Consider the following 12,337-nt stretch of genomic DNA (forward strand, 5'->3'; position numbering starts at 1 on the left):
ATTTTTATAAGAAAGCGGTGATTTTCTAAATGTACATAGATATTACATAATATTGTCACTGATAAACCCATATAGTTAAATTTCGATAAATAATGACTAAAATTTTATTGCCTATATGACCTTAAAACATCACATGAGTAATGTTCAGTATGTTTTATTTGCTGAACATGATAAACATGCTAATGGGTTGGCTGTAATTTATCCATTAGTATTGTGAGTCTATTAGTATTCTGTTTATATATGGTATCATATAATCTTTTGGATTGTTTTTCTTCACTCTTCTTTATTATTGTAAACTATTATCACATAAATCATAGCCAACGTATATTTTTCATAAGATTTGCAACATTATTTTGTTTCATATATAAAATTTATTGAACTCGAAATAATATTTTATTTTGATCATTGTGGTTCTTACCACATTAAAGAAGTTTTTTGTATTATAATGATATTTTAGATTAAGAAGTTAGTGAAATCTATATATTTTATAATAATAAAGATTTATATATTATTATTATTTATATATATTTATATATTTTATTTATATTAATATTCCAGGTAGAAGTATTAATATAAAAATGTAATAGAACTGTAACTATATAAATAGTAAATACCAACAATATTATAATAAACTGTAATGATTATAATATTGTATAATGTTCATGGTTTTTTAAAAGAAGACTTTAATACAAAATAGTTGTAATTAATACATTTTTGTATTTTTAACGATATTGTAAACATTTTAAATTTAAATTTAAATATAAAAAAATGCTGTTCGTGTATTTTTATTATATTTATACCGATGTAAGAATTTGATTGATGTGAGATTTTCAAATCAGTTTTTAATAGTTTTGATCTAGCAATACAGTTTTATTTTTAATTTTTAGAAAAATTTCTTATTTGCATAAAAAATAAATAGATCAAATTGTGTCAAAATACTTCAAAAATGATAATTTAAACTTTAAGTGAACATTTCAAGTATCTATTGCTATTAAATATTTTCGAATAACAATAAAACTTATTCCAGAAATAATAGTTATTAAACGGGTGAATATCCAATTTGATATTTGAGTTTTTATAAACTATTTTTAACAATTTAATTTAAAACACTTGAATGTTAATTCTAAATAACATTATATAAATAGTAAATACATATTATTATTATTATTATTATTATCTTTATATTATAATAATATTATGTCAGTATGGCATCTATTAATTGTTAATATTATCATTATTTATAAAGACTTCATATTGAAATGCATTTATACAAACTACGAATACAATGGAATAGTTTGAATTCAAATATCACAATACATAACTGATGCAATTATAACTATTAACAAGTTAATTTATAAATTACGATTATCAGAGTTATTAAATCATTAATTATCAGTGTTTTTTGCATATGGCTCAGATTTCTATGTAATAAAAAAAACTAAAATATGTAAATATTATTAACAAGATGTAACAAAAAAAAAAAAATGAAAATATTAAAATATTAAAAGTTATAATAACTTACAAAAACAAAAAAATCATTGAAAAATCAACTAAATTTGTTCTATAAATGACAAAAAAATTTAAATAAAAAAATCAAGATAATTGAATTAAAATTATTATAAACCTTATTTACTTGATCTTTATAGGTTAGGAGATACTATATACATACTCAAATCGACTAAGTTGAATGCTCTACAATTTGGTCGTAACACAGATTTATACCGATTGAAGGAACGCTCAGCCTTAACTTAAATAATTGGTGCAAATTAAATTTTTGCAATATCTGAAACAGTGAATTCAGTATTAAATAATGTCTCAATTATTCCACAATAAAGATTTTTAATTTAAAACAGGATTATCATTTAACACACTGTTAATTTTTATTTTTAATAACCACTTTCAATGTTTTATGCCCTCTACTACTTTTTCTAGACATATGACTCATAAACATTGAATTAAAGCCATTATACGTGATTCTAGTTATTTTATTGTATCCTCCGAAAACCCAAAATTGACAGAAATGTAAATTAAATTTTTTTATATTATCTGTGCTGAATAGCTAAATCGATTTTATAACAGAAACACTGTTGAAGTATTATCATATTTATTTTATCAAAGTTATTGCAATAATATTTGACTGCACTTAAGCATGTCCCCACTACGTAATTATTGGTTCAACTTAAAATTATACAATTGACAACACATATATAATATATATACATATAAAAGCTGTGTTAATATGTAAGAAAAAATGGAATTCGTAAGAAATATTTAAAAATATGTAATATTAATTAAACTCACTTTATTAAAAATCATTTGAAATAAATTTATCTCTTATCACAGTCACAGTAAAAATATGTATAATACATTGATATATAAATTCAAGCCTTATTAACATCTATGTAAAATATGTGTATATTTGTATAAAAACGAAGATATTCATTCTATGAAAAGTGAAATATTTCAACTTTTTCAACTTCAGAATTCTAATCATTATCCTATTAAATTACAATTTATATATGTCTTTAATTTATTTATTTGAGAATATTGTGCCAATATAAGTTAATAACTAACCGCATTTCCGGAGTGTTCTTTTATCTAGTATTCTAATGCATTTAGTAGTAAGTTGAACTTAACAAGTGAATGAGATTTTATATTAATATGTTAAAAAAATACATTATTGAGAATGGAATTGAATGTGTCGTGTTTTGTATAATATGGTAAGGATTGATGGTATATTTTAATATTGATGACCTTGGAAAAGACAAGTTTTTCTTCAGTATCTATTGTTGTAAGAAATTATTCACTATTAATTTATAATATATTACTTTATTAGTTAAGTATTATTTTAATAAAATCAATAGTGGTTCTAGATTAGTGTAGAAAAATTAATTAGCAGTATTTATAGTAATTACAAATTAGTATTTTAACTATTGAGATAGCTTGAGATAACGAAAAATAATTATATGTATTGCAATTAAAAAATATAATTATTCTATTTGAGACGAAATATTAAGTACGTGGAGAGATTTTATCATTATGTGCTTAGTCTATGTAAAGGATTATTCTTAGTATAGCATACAGTTAATATACAGTTCAAACGAGAATTTATTATACGAGCAACAACGTCAACCACAAACATCAATCAAAAGCTTTTGGTAATATTAAATGTTTGTATTATATTTTAGTTAAAATACCTATAATTCAAAGATATTATACATTATATATATTTTACATAATAAATATATTTATTTATAATAAAATCAATCCAACACTAATTTTTGAAAAGTGAAACATAATATTTAACACTATTTTCATGATACCTATTTCTTTTTAAAGGTATAAAATAATTTACTATATTTTATAAAAAATATTAGTCAAAATTAAAATGTATCTAATTGATTGATCATAATAATATAGAAATTATAGTCTATATATGTAAACCTTTTACGTTTATATTGATTAAATTTTAATTATAATTCTTCTATTAAATACTCTAACATCACCTACACTCTACAATTGACAACACACTCTCTATTATACATGTAGGTTTTGAACAACATTTTTCGTCTCGAGCAACTCTGATTGCTCCAATGCATTGTCACTAAAGTTATAAAATTTGTGATCTAAAATAAATTAAAAATCTCTAACTATACAATTACAAATATGTAGGTTTAAAATTTATTTTCAAGTTTTAATTTCTATTTGCAGCCAAAACCCACAGTAAACATAACTTGACGATTTGTATTATACATCTCAAAGCCAAAATGTATCGTTACACGCAACTTGTGGTTTTTGTCTTTATTTTGACACTGTCCGCAAGTTTAGCAAATTCGAGTTCCGTGACGACTGAAGGTTATAAGTGTCCACGACGCCAATGTTGGACAGAGGTGGAACCTCGAGACGAATTTTGTTCAGAAATTTTCAGATATGAATTTACTACTAAAGAACCGACAAATGTGTTCTGTTACTGTTGTCGACGGTAATCAAAAAAATAATTAAATAAAAATAAAATAATTTACAATAATAATATTACTATAAGTTTATGGTATTAAGAGAAAATAAACAAATAAGTTGAAACGAAAAAGTTAAATATAATTAATTATTGTTCTCAATAGTCTAGGCTTATGGAAGAGACAATATTAAGTTGTCATCTAGCAAAAATATTAAAGAACTAAGCTATAAATAAATCGTATTTTTAATTATAAATTATAACAAATTAAGTATCATTCATATATTTTTTAACGTGTTGAGTTTCTATTGAAATTAATAAGCATAAAAAAAATTTCGAGGTTTTTATATATTATTAGTAATAAAATGACTACCATAAATGCCACATTTGCGTTACACTCAGTAGAATTTTCAAAAATAGTTTTACGCATACATATTTCTTCGATGATAGTTTATGCTACAGACTACATTTGTCATATTTATTGAATTTAAACATAGATATGAGAGTTAAAATGTCATAAATTAAATTAATTTTTAATATAAACTAAAATTGTTGTACATTAGAACCTCGATTATCCGAACCTGCGTTTTACCATTGATTATATTATATTGGCTTATGATTATCTAAAAATTGATATACGCGTACACTCACGTTGTTCAACTGATCTTATCATTATTTTAATTTATTATTTACGCATTACATACATATATTATCTTATATTATCTTAACTATATAGTATGTAATTGTAAGTATTTAAAAAAAAAAAAATGGTTTTTTTTTTTTAAACAATTTACAGTCTTCGATCTTTCACACTACAGTAAGTCCCAATAAATTCGGATGGTTGAGGTTCTACTATATATGTTTGCAAAACAAAAGATCAAGAATTCAGAATCTTAACTAAGTAAGTCATTTATATGTGTAATGAATAGTCATAATGACACTAAAATGGTTGCTTGCAGGTTACCATAATTTAGTGTATTTTTATTATTTATTGTTTTATTAATTAATTTTCTAGAAAAATTGTAATTCAATTATTTTGTAATCCTTCAAATATCATATCTTTCTAGTTTCATTAATAATATTTTGTGGTCAATGAAATCAAATTTGTTTTTTACATCAAAGAAAATTCCATGAACAACATTTTTTTCATTTAACTGATTATGTACATAGCTAAAAAGAGTTTTGTAAGCTATCGATGTAGGTAGCTTAATTATCTTTATTATGTCTTAATCCGAACTCATTTTCAGTAAAAAGTAAAAACAAGATATTTCTCGAAGAAATTATGTAAACACTTTTTTTTTTATATATTTCTCCAGAATTGCTGACTATGTGTACCTATATTATCAATGATACTGAATGGTAATACGAACATATATTTTTTCTTTTTGCTTAAAAATAAAAATAATTAAAGTATTTTCTAATGAGTTTAGTTATTTTTTACTTATTTTAAAATAGATGTGATTAGCCGATTCATTAGTATATAATGATTTACTATACATAAGCTAGGGTACATAACCTTTACTGTTTAGAACATGTTTTTTTTTTGAATTTCATAACTAGTTATGTTAAGTAAAAATATATTTATTAAAAATTGAATTCAAGTTAAATTTAATATTGGATTTATAATAAATTACAGAGCTTTTGACTTTGATAATTTTCATAATACTTCCACAAACCATAGTAAAAAATATTGAATTTATTTGTTTTATCAGTACTAACTGTTACTAGTTTATTTTTGGATTGGTATCCACTACTTATGAAATATTTTCAATATTATTTTCTTTAAAAAAAATATATTTATTAAATTGTTACATTTAATATTTTTTAAGTATCAAGTATCAACCTTACATTTATTAATCTTTTAGAGAAATACATATTTCTAGCACATTTATTGTTGATAACACATTTTTATATTTTAATAAAAAAATTAATTTAATTTAAAATTAAACGATTAAATGATTGTTCTTTTAATTTGTTAAGTAATTTATTTATATCTTTTTAAGATAACTATAATCGAAGTAATCCAGTTTTTAATTAAAAAAAAAAAAAACAAATACTTTGTCATTTTTACATATTTTCATACATTCATTTATTTTTGATGAAAACATTTTAGTTGCTAATGCGTCAAGAATATCAACAATTAAACTTAATGTTCTTGTTCAAGAACTTTATCAAATAGAATATACTCAATTATTTTCTTTTCTACATTATGATTGATAATAATTTTATAGTAACAATAATTGTATTTAAAGACATAATTTTACTATAATGGTCAATATTATATTACTTTTATATAATATACATCATATTATTATATTATCAATCGACTTATTATATTTTAGAAATATGTGTTTAACGCAAGTTGATGATCTGCACATAATTTGAATATTATATGTATTATTTATGCAAGATTCGATTCCGTAAAAACTATGAATATTTAGTTAACTAATTTTATTAATATCCTCTTTATTTAAATCAATAGTTATATAACCATAGAATGTATGAAACATCATCTGTGAGAAACTTAAAAATATATGTTTAAAAAAAATATACAAATTACAATACTATGTTTAAGTGATTCGTCGGAATTTAAATTTTTTTCAGGCTTTAATACAATAGTGTAATATGAATATCAACTCTAGAAACTCACTCAAGTCAAATATTACAGTATTATCATGGAACATAATAAAACTGTGAGCTATCGGAATCTCTTTGTTCGATGAAAAATAATATCCTTTACCTTAAGATAAACTGTAAATATTTTTTTATAATAACTGTAAAAACTAAAAAAATATTCAGCTTACTATAAAAGAATTTTTGTTTAAATAATTTTAATATTATTACTCCTTATTTTAAGCAAGTCACCTAAAATCCAGAACATAGTTTTATGTATTTTTGTTTTTTATGATTAAAAATATAATATACTACATTGGAGTATTTATTATTGTATTAATTCATCTTTGAGATTAAAAAATGATTATTTAACTAGCAATATTAATATTAATATAATTATAATATTATGCAGATATTTTCAAAGTATGTATAGTATGTTTAAATTTTTACTTCAAATGGACTCTGGTTATTTCTACTGTATATTGTACCAATTTTTTGTCCCATATTGCCATTTACTGTGATTTAAAATTATAACTGACAATAAAATGTAAGATTATGTTTTCCAACTATCGTAATTATTTTAATGATATAATAAATATAACATAATTGTTATTCGTTGGTATCAATACATCAATAATTATATGGCTATTAGAATAGCTAAATTAGTTTTTCATTTCAGATACAATAAAAATTATTAACGACAAGATAATCATTATTTTATATTGTGTGGTTATTAAATCATAAATAATACTATGTTGTTTGTGACACTTTTAGTATAAACTACAATTATTAATTATAATAATATTATATTTTATGACTACACGTGTTCTATAAAGATATTAGACAACTGAACACTTACATATACAGTATGAATGATGTGAAATAGATATCGTCCAGTAATAATTAACTATTAAATAGGGTAGGCAAAATAATCTGCACGGGCCCGATCGACCTTGACATGTGCCATATTATTTGTACTAAAAGTGCGCGATTGCTGTTTATAACTCTAGTGTTCAACTCGTAAGTGTAGATACGAATTAAGATAAAGTGTGTTACCTTATTATGTCCGTACAGATGTAGAGTAAAAACGATGACCCTTAAAGGGAGGAAGTACTAGCGATCCTACTCAAAATCGACAATGGATCTCATGCGCTCTTTTGTTTGTACGTAGAAGTTTAAAATATAAAAAACGGTTAACTATTACTAAAGAAAAAAGCATAAAAGCACGGAGCACATATTAACTGATAATAATGTATATATTTATTTATTATCAACAATTCGAGCTGAGCCCAATTATACTTAATATGATAATACTAATTAAAATTTAAACTATGAATAACAATTAATAAAATTAATAAAAATTATATATATTAACTTGTATGGGCGTTTCAGTTCTTTTTTTGTTTTCCATTGGGGTTTAGTGATATTTAATCTATTCCACGTATAATAAAATTATCCTATTCTTATGTAGAAATATATTTAATTTAATTGAATTATGTTTAAATTGTTTCGAATTTTTCTTTATATGTATAATATTATGTGAGTGGCTTATATAAATCCAAATGAGCAAATGATACTTAGACACGGACAAAAATATAAATTTCTTTGTTTAATATATTATTTATCTGCTATGTCATACGAATAAATTATTTAAATAATGTATACCATAATTATTAATTACATATTATATAAAATATTATTGTAATAATATAATATAATAAAAGAAATTATATACAAATATTTATTAGATATTCTATCTAGTAACCGTTGTAGAAAATTATCAATTTAATTTGGTTAAGTTCCAAGTCATATAATACAAAGAAGTTCCTTTCAATCATGTTTTGTTTTATTCGATAAATTGATAGCTGTAGATAAAGTATAAAATACAAAAATGACTACTAATTCTCCATGATAATTAAGTATAATTTACATATTCATTATTCGTACTTGTAATATTAATAGCCTTTAAGAATATATATGATTATATAAAATATAAAATTGTGGTAGCACCTAATATTATTATGGTTATACGATAAAATGACAAACGAAGACACATTAAAAAAAATATAAATGTAATACGGCGTTTCGGATATACAATATCGATACTCGAGCAGTCATTATAAAAATATGAACACACTAGTGACCAGTATAATGTATATTATTACTATTTTACTTACATATTATGTATTATAGATAGTTTAGGAAAAAGATTATCAAACGCCTCAAAAAAAGACTGTTGGATGTGAGCAATATAATATACTAGTTCAAGGCCATAAACAATTTTAGGGCTCGCCTATAAAATTGGCATTAGTTTACATATTATTATACACTAAACAAATGCATAGGCATGTTATACGGAAATTCGTATTGTATATTTCTTATAATACAAAAATATAACGAATGCGGAAGTAGAGTTTTTAGTATTGGAAAAATGTTGTCGAACTTTATAACTATACTGGAATGAATGTTTACACAGACACTTCATTAAAACTATCAAGTAATTCATCTATTCTAGAGACGGTCGTTGATACGCGATTCGTATTATATTAATATCTGTTATCAAATAATCTTTTTTTACTGTGATTTATATTATTATTATTTTTTTTATTATTTGTAATATTGCCTATATGGCGTGAATTTTTCATAATACGCGATAATTTTATTTTTTTATAGTAGGTGAGTGTATACTTTATTTTCCAATATTATATTGTTGTACTATAATATTATTATAATAACTAAATTTTTGTATGCCATATGATGTGAAATATTAATAATATACAATTCACTTGTTTAATTATTTATCCCGTTATAATAATCGACGAGTATTTTTTTTATATTTATTTATTATTAATATTTTCTTCCTGGTGTATTATTATATGACAAAACAACGCGTCTTACAGCAGTGTATTATATAATAATAATTAGATCTCACGTCATCTTTGAGGCGCGAGCTATAACTCTTTACAGAAATAATATTTAAATATATTTTTTTAAATTCTTACTAATTTTCAAAGTAGATAAATTACGTGAATCTTTAGACACCTTTCGCTCTGTCAAATCTTTCAATTTGTTGCGCCTGGTGTAGTTCTTACCGGGTGACATAACAAAATCTATTAAATGTTAGCCATCCATATAATTTTTAATTACCACAAGACTTTAAGCATCAAAATAAGTATAATAATAATTAATCCGCAGTAGTGGTAATAAAATTAAATATCCGTTCGGTATTAACTCCAATTGATGAACTGATTTATATTCACAAGATTGTTAAAGTAATTAACGAAAATCTGTTTCAATAAAAAAAATTGTAATATTATCGCGAAAAAGACCATCGTCATTCAGAATAAGCTCAAGTACCTTAAATCCAGTCAAAATTAGAAATTTTATTTTTGAAATTGGAATATTTTTCAATAAAATAATTATTTGGAATTGGACAAGTTTATATTGAATTATATTTTTTGGACTTAAAATTATCATTTAAATAAATTAAAAATCCCTTATAATGTTTTGTAGAATTTTTCAATCAACATTTTAATTATTTTTTGGACTTCAATTTGTGTTTACTTGATAATCTACTTCAAAATTTAGATCCTACATCGGTAGCCAGTTCATAGTTGCTATGTATGAATGTATTGATTTAAAAATCATGAGTAGATTTTCTTTGTTGTTTAATTAATAGAAAAAAAATTCTTCTATTTTCAACTTTGAAAGAATCTTGAATGAAAAAATTATAGCCACAATATGGTTTTCCGAATAAGTCCAACGTACCTAGCATAAAAAAGAATGCATGTCGAAGGACTGAGACAATTTGAACGGCTGTTTAGACAGTTTTATAGCACAACAACTCTTAACAAACAGACAAAATGCATAACTGCATTGGTGATATTGAGAATAGCCGTCTTGTCAGTTAATTGTTACTCCTCTAAACAGTCTAAACAATGTTATAACAATATATTCTTACTGCTACGAACTGATGTAGCGTCTGTCGATCATTGGAATTCATCTACCAAAAATCAGATCTCTTTAAAATTATTTTAAGTCCCCTATGTCATCTTATCACTTACAATACCAAGCAGTAGACTAATCAGCTCTTAGACGAGATGTAAGTGAAAAGCCGTATGTTGACCGGTAGAAAATGAGCAGTAGTAGATGTTTTCAGAAACCTCAAAATTGTACTGTAATTACTAAACTTAAGCTAAATTATTTAAAATGTAATTTCGATTATTGTAATAATAAGCATTAAATAATAATTTCAAAAATATATCATATTTATCTATAAATTTATATTTGTATTGTATTTATAACAAAAATTATTTTTAATGCAAAATTATATAATATAATAATATTCACTTTTAATAAATAATAATAATTTAATTATAATTATAAGTACTGAAAATATAAAAATCTATCAAGAAACCCTTAAATAAAATAATAAAAATATATACTTTTCTAATATATTTCAAAAATCAATTATCTATTGTAAAATAAAATTATATCCATATTGTTAATGAGATTGACAAAGACTATATTTAAAGTACTTTTTATCCAAAATGACATATTTTAATTGACAAATTTTCATTCAATTGATTTTTTTAGTATATTGCAGTATTAGGTACTGCTTGACATTTAAATTAATACTTCCTGGTTGTTGTACAAAACAATAATTATTTTGTTTAATCAATTTTTGATGCCATAATATTTCAAAGTGAATACTATACGAGGTTTTGTGATTCAAATTAATATACAATTAATAATAATGTATAATGAACAAATTTTATTTTTAGTTAAATAGCTGACTCAGTTAGGTCTTACTAGTAACACTGCCAATTAAAAGTTAACTTTGAACTATACATACTATAGTATTCATAAGTCTTTTATTATTTTGAAATTTAAAATACATATTATACTATACAGACAACTATTTGTTAGTTAGTGTGTATTATACAGTTTTTTCTGGAGTGAGTTTATGCCAATGAAATACCTAAAATTGGACAATGGTGTAGCTGAAATGCCTATCCAGAGCGCCGTGTTATAATATTTTATTTATTTATTGTGTTACCTATTAAATATTAAAAAAAGAAACTTGAGTAATTTATAAAAATGAATACTGAAACATAAAGGTTCACTTAAAAGAATATAATTTTAATATGCATATTTCTACGCAAAACTTTTAATATAACCTAATAAAACATATTATAATATAATAATATTAATATTATTTTAGATTCTGAACAGAGAGATAACGTCGTATTGATTCTATCTACGTTTTTTTTTTGTATATGTCTTTGTCCACCATAACTTGTTGGAAAGATGCTCAATTTAAAACTTTAGGGGTGGTTTTGAGTGGTAAATTAAATACCCTTGGTGCATTATAGAGATCAAAAATAAGAAGTTTCTAACAGTTTTAAGCAAAACCGGTTTTCGACTAAATTGATTTTTCAATATTGTTGTAAACTAAAACCAAATCATTGTAAATACTTGAAATGTTCAAAAAATGTTTATTTTAGCGTTATCTATACATGGTGAAATTTTCAATATATTCTGGCAGTTTTTGAGTTAATTATAGACAACTGAAATTTTTGATTTTTCTAATTTTTTTTTTTTTAAATGTCAATAAAAAAAATGTTAAATGCTCAGAAAAACTTGAAAATATAATACAATATTTCTTATAAGTTGTTCTAATTGTAATTTTATAATTTCAAAAATCAAAAATTGTTAAACAAATTTTTTTTTATAAGCGTTTAAAATTCAAATTTTTACAAAATATGTCAA

The 12,337-nt window shown here is 22.7% G+C and overlaps 1 long non-coding RNA gene across 1 annotated transcript; it reads left to right on the forward strand.

The window, feature by feature from the left end:
- Window positions 1-2,999: 2,999 nt before the first annotated feature.
- LOC114120787 (uncharacterized) lies at window positions 3,000-6,889 on the forward strand. The gene is made up of 3 exons (XR_003592152.2): window positions 3,000-3,158; window positions 3,712-3,982; window positions 6,557-6,889. It is a non-coding gene; the product is annotated as an uncharacterized LOC114120787 (long non-coding RNA).
- The last annotated feature ends 5,448 nt before the right edge of the window (window positions 6,890-12,337 follow it).

This window comes from Aphis gossypii, chromosome 1 (assembly GCF_020184175.1).
Source record: "Aphis gossypii isolate Hap1 chromosome 1, ASM2018417v2, whole genome shotgun sequence".
In the NCBI taxonomy this organism is placed as follows: Eukaryota; Metazoa; Arthropoda; class Insecta; order Hemiptera; family Aphididae; genus Aphis; species Aphis gossypii.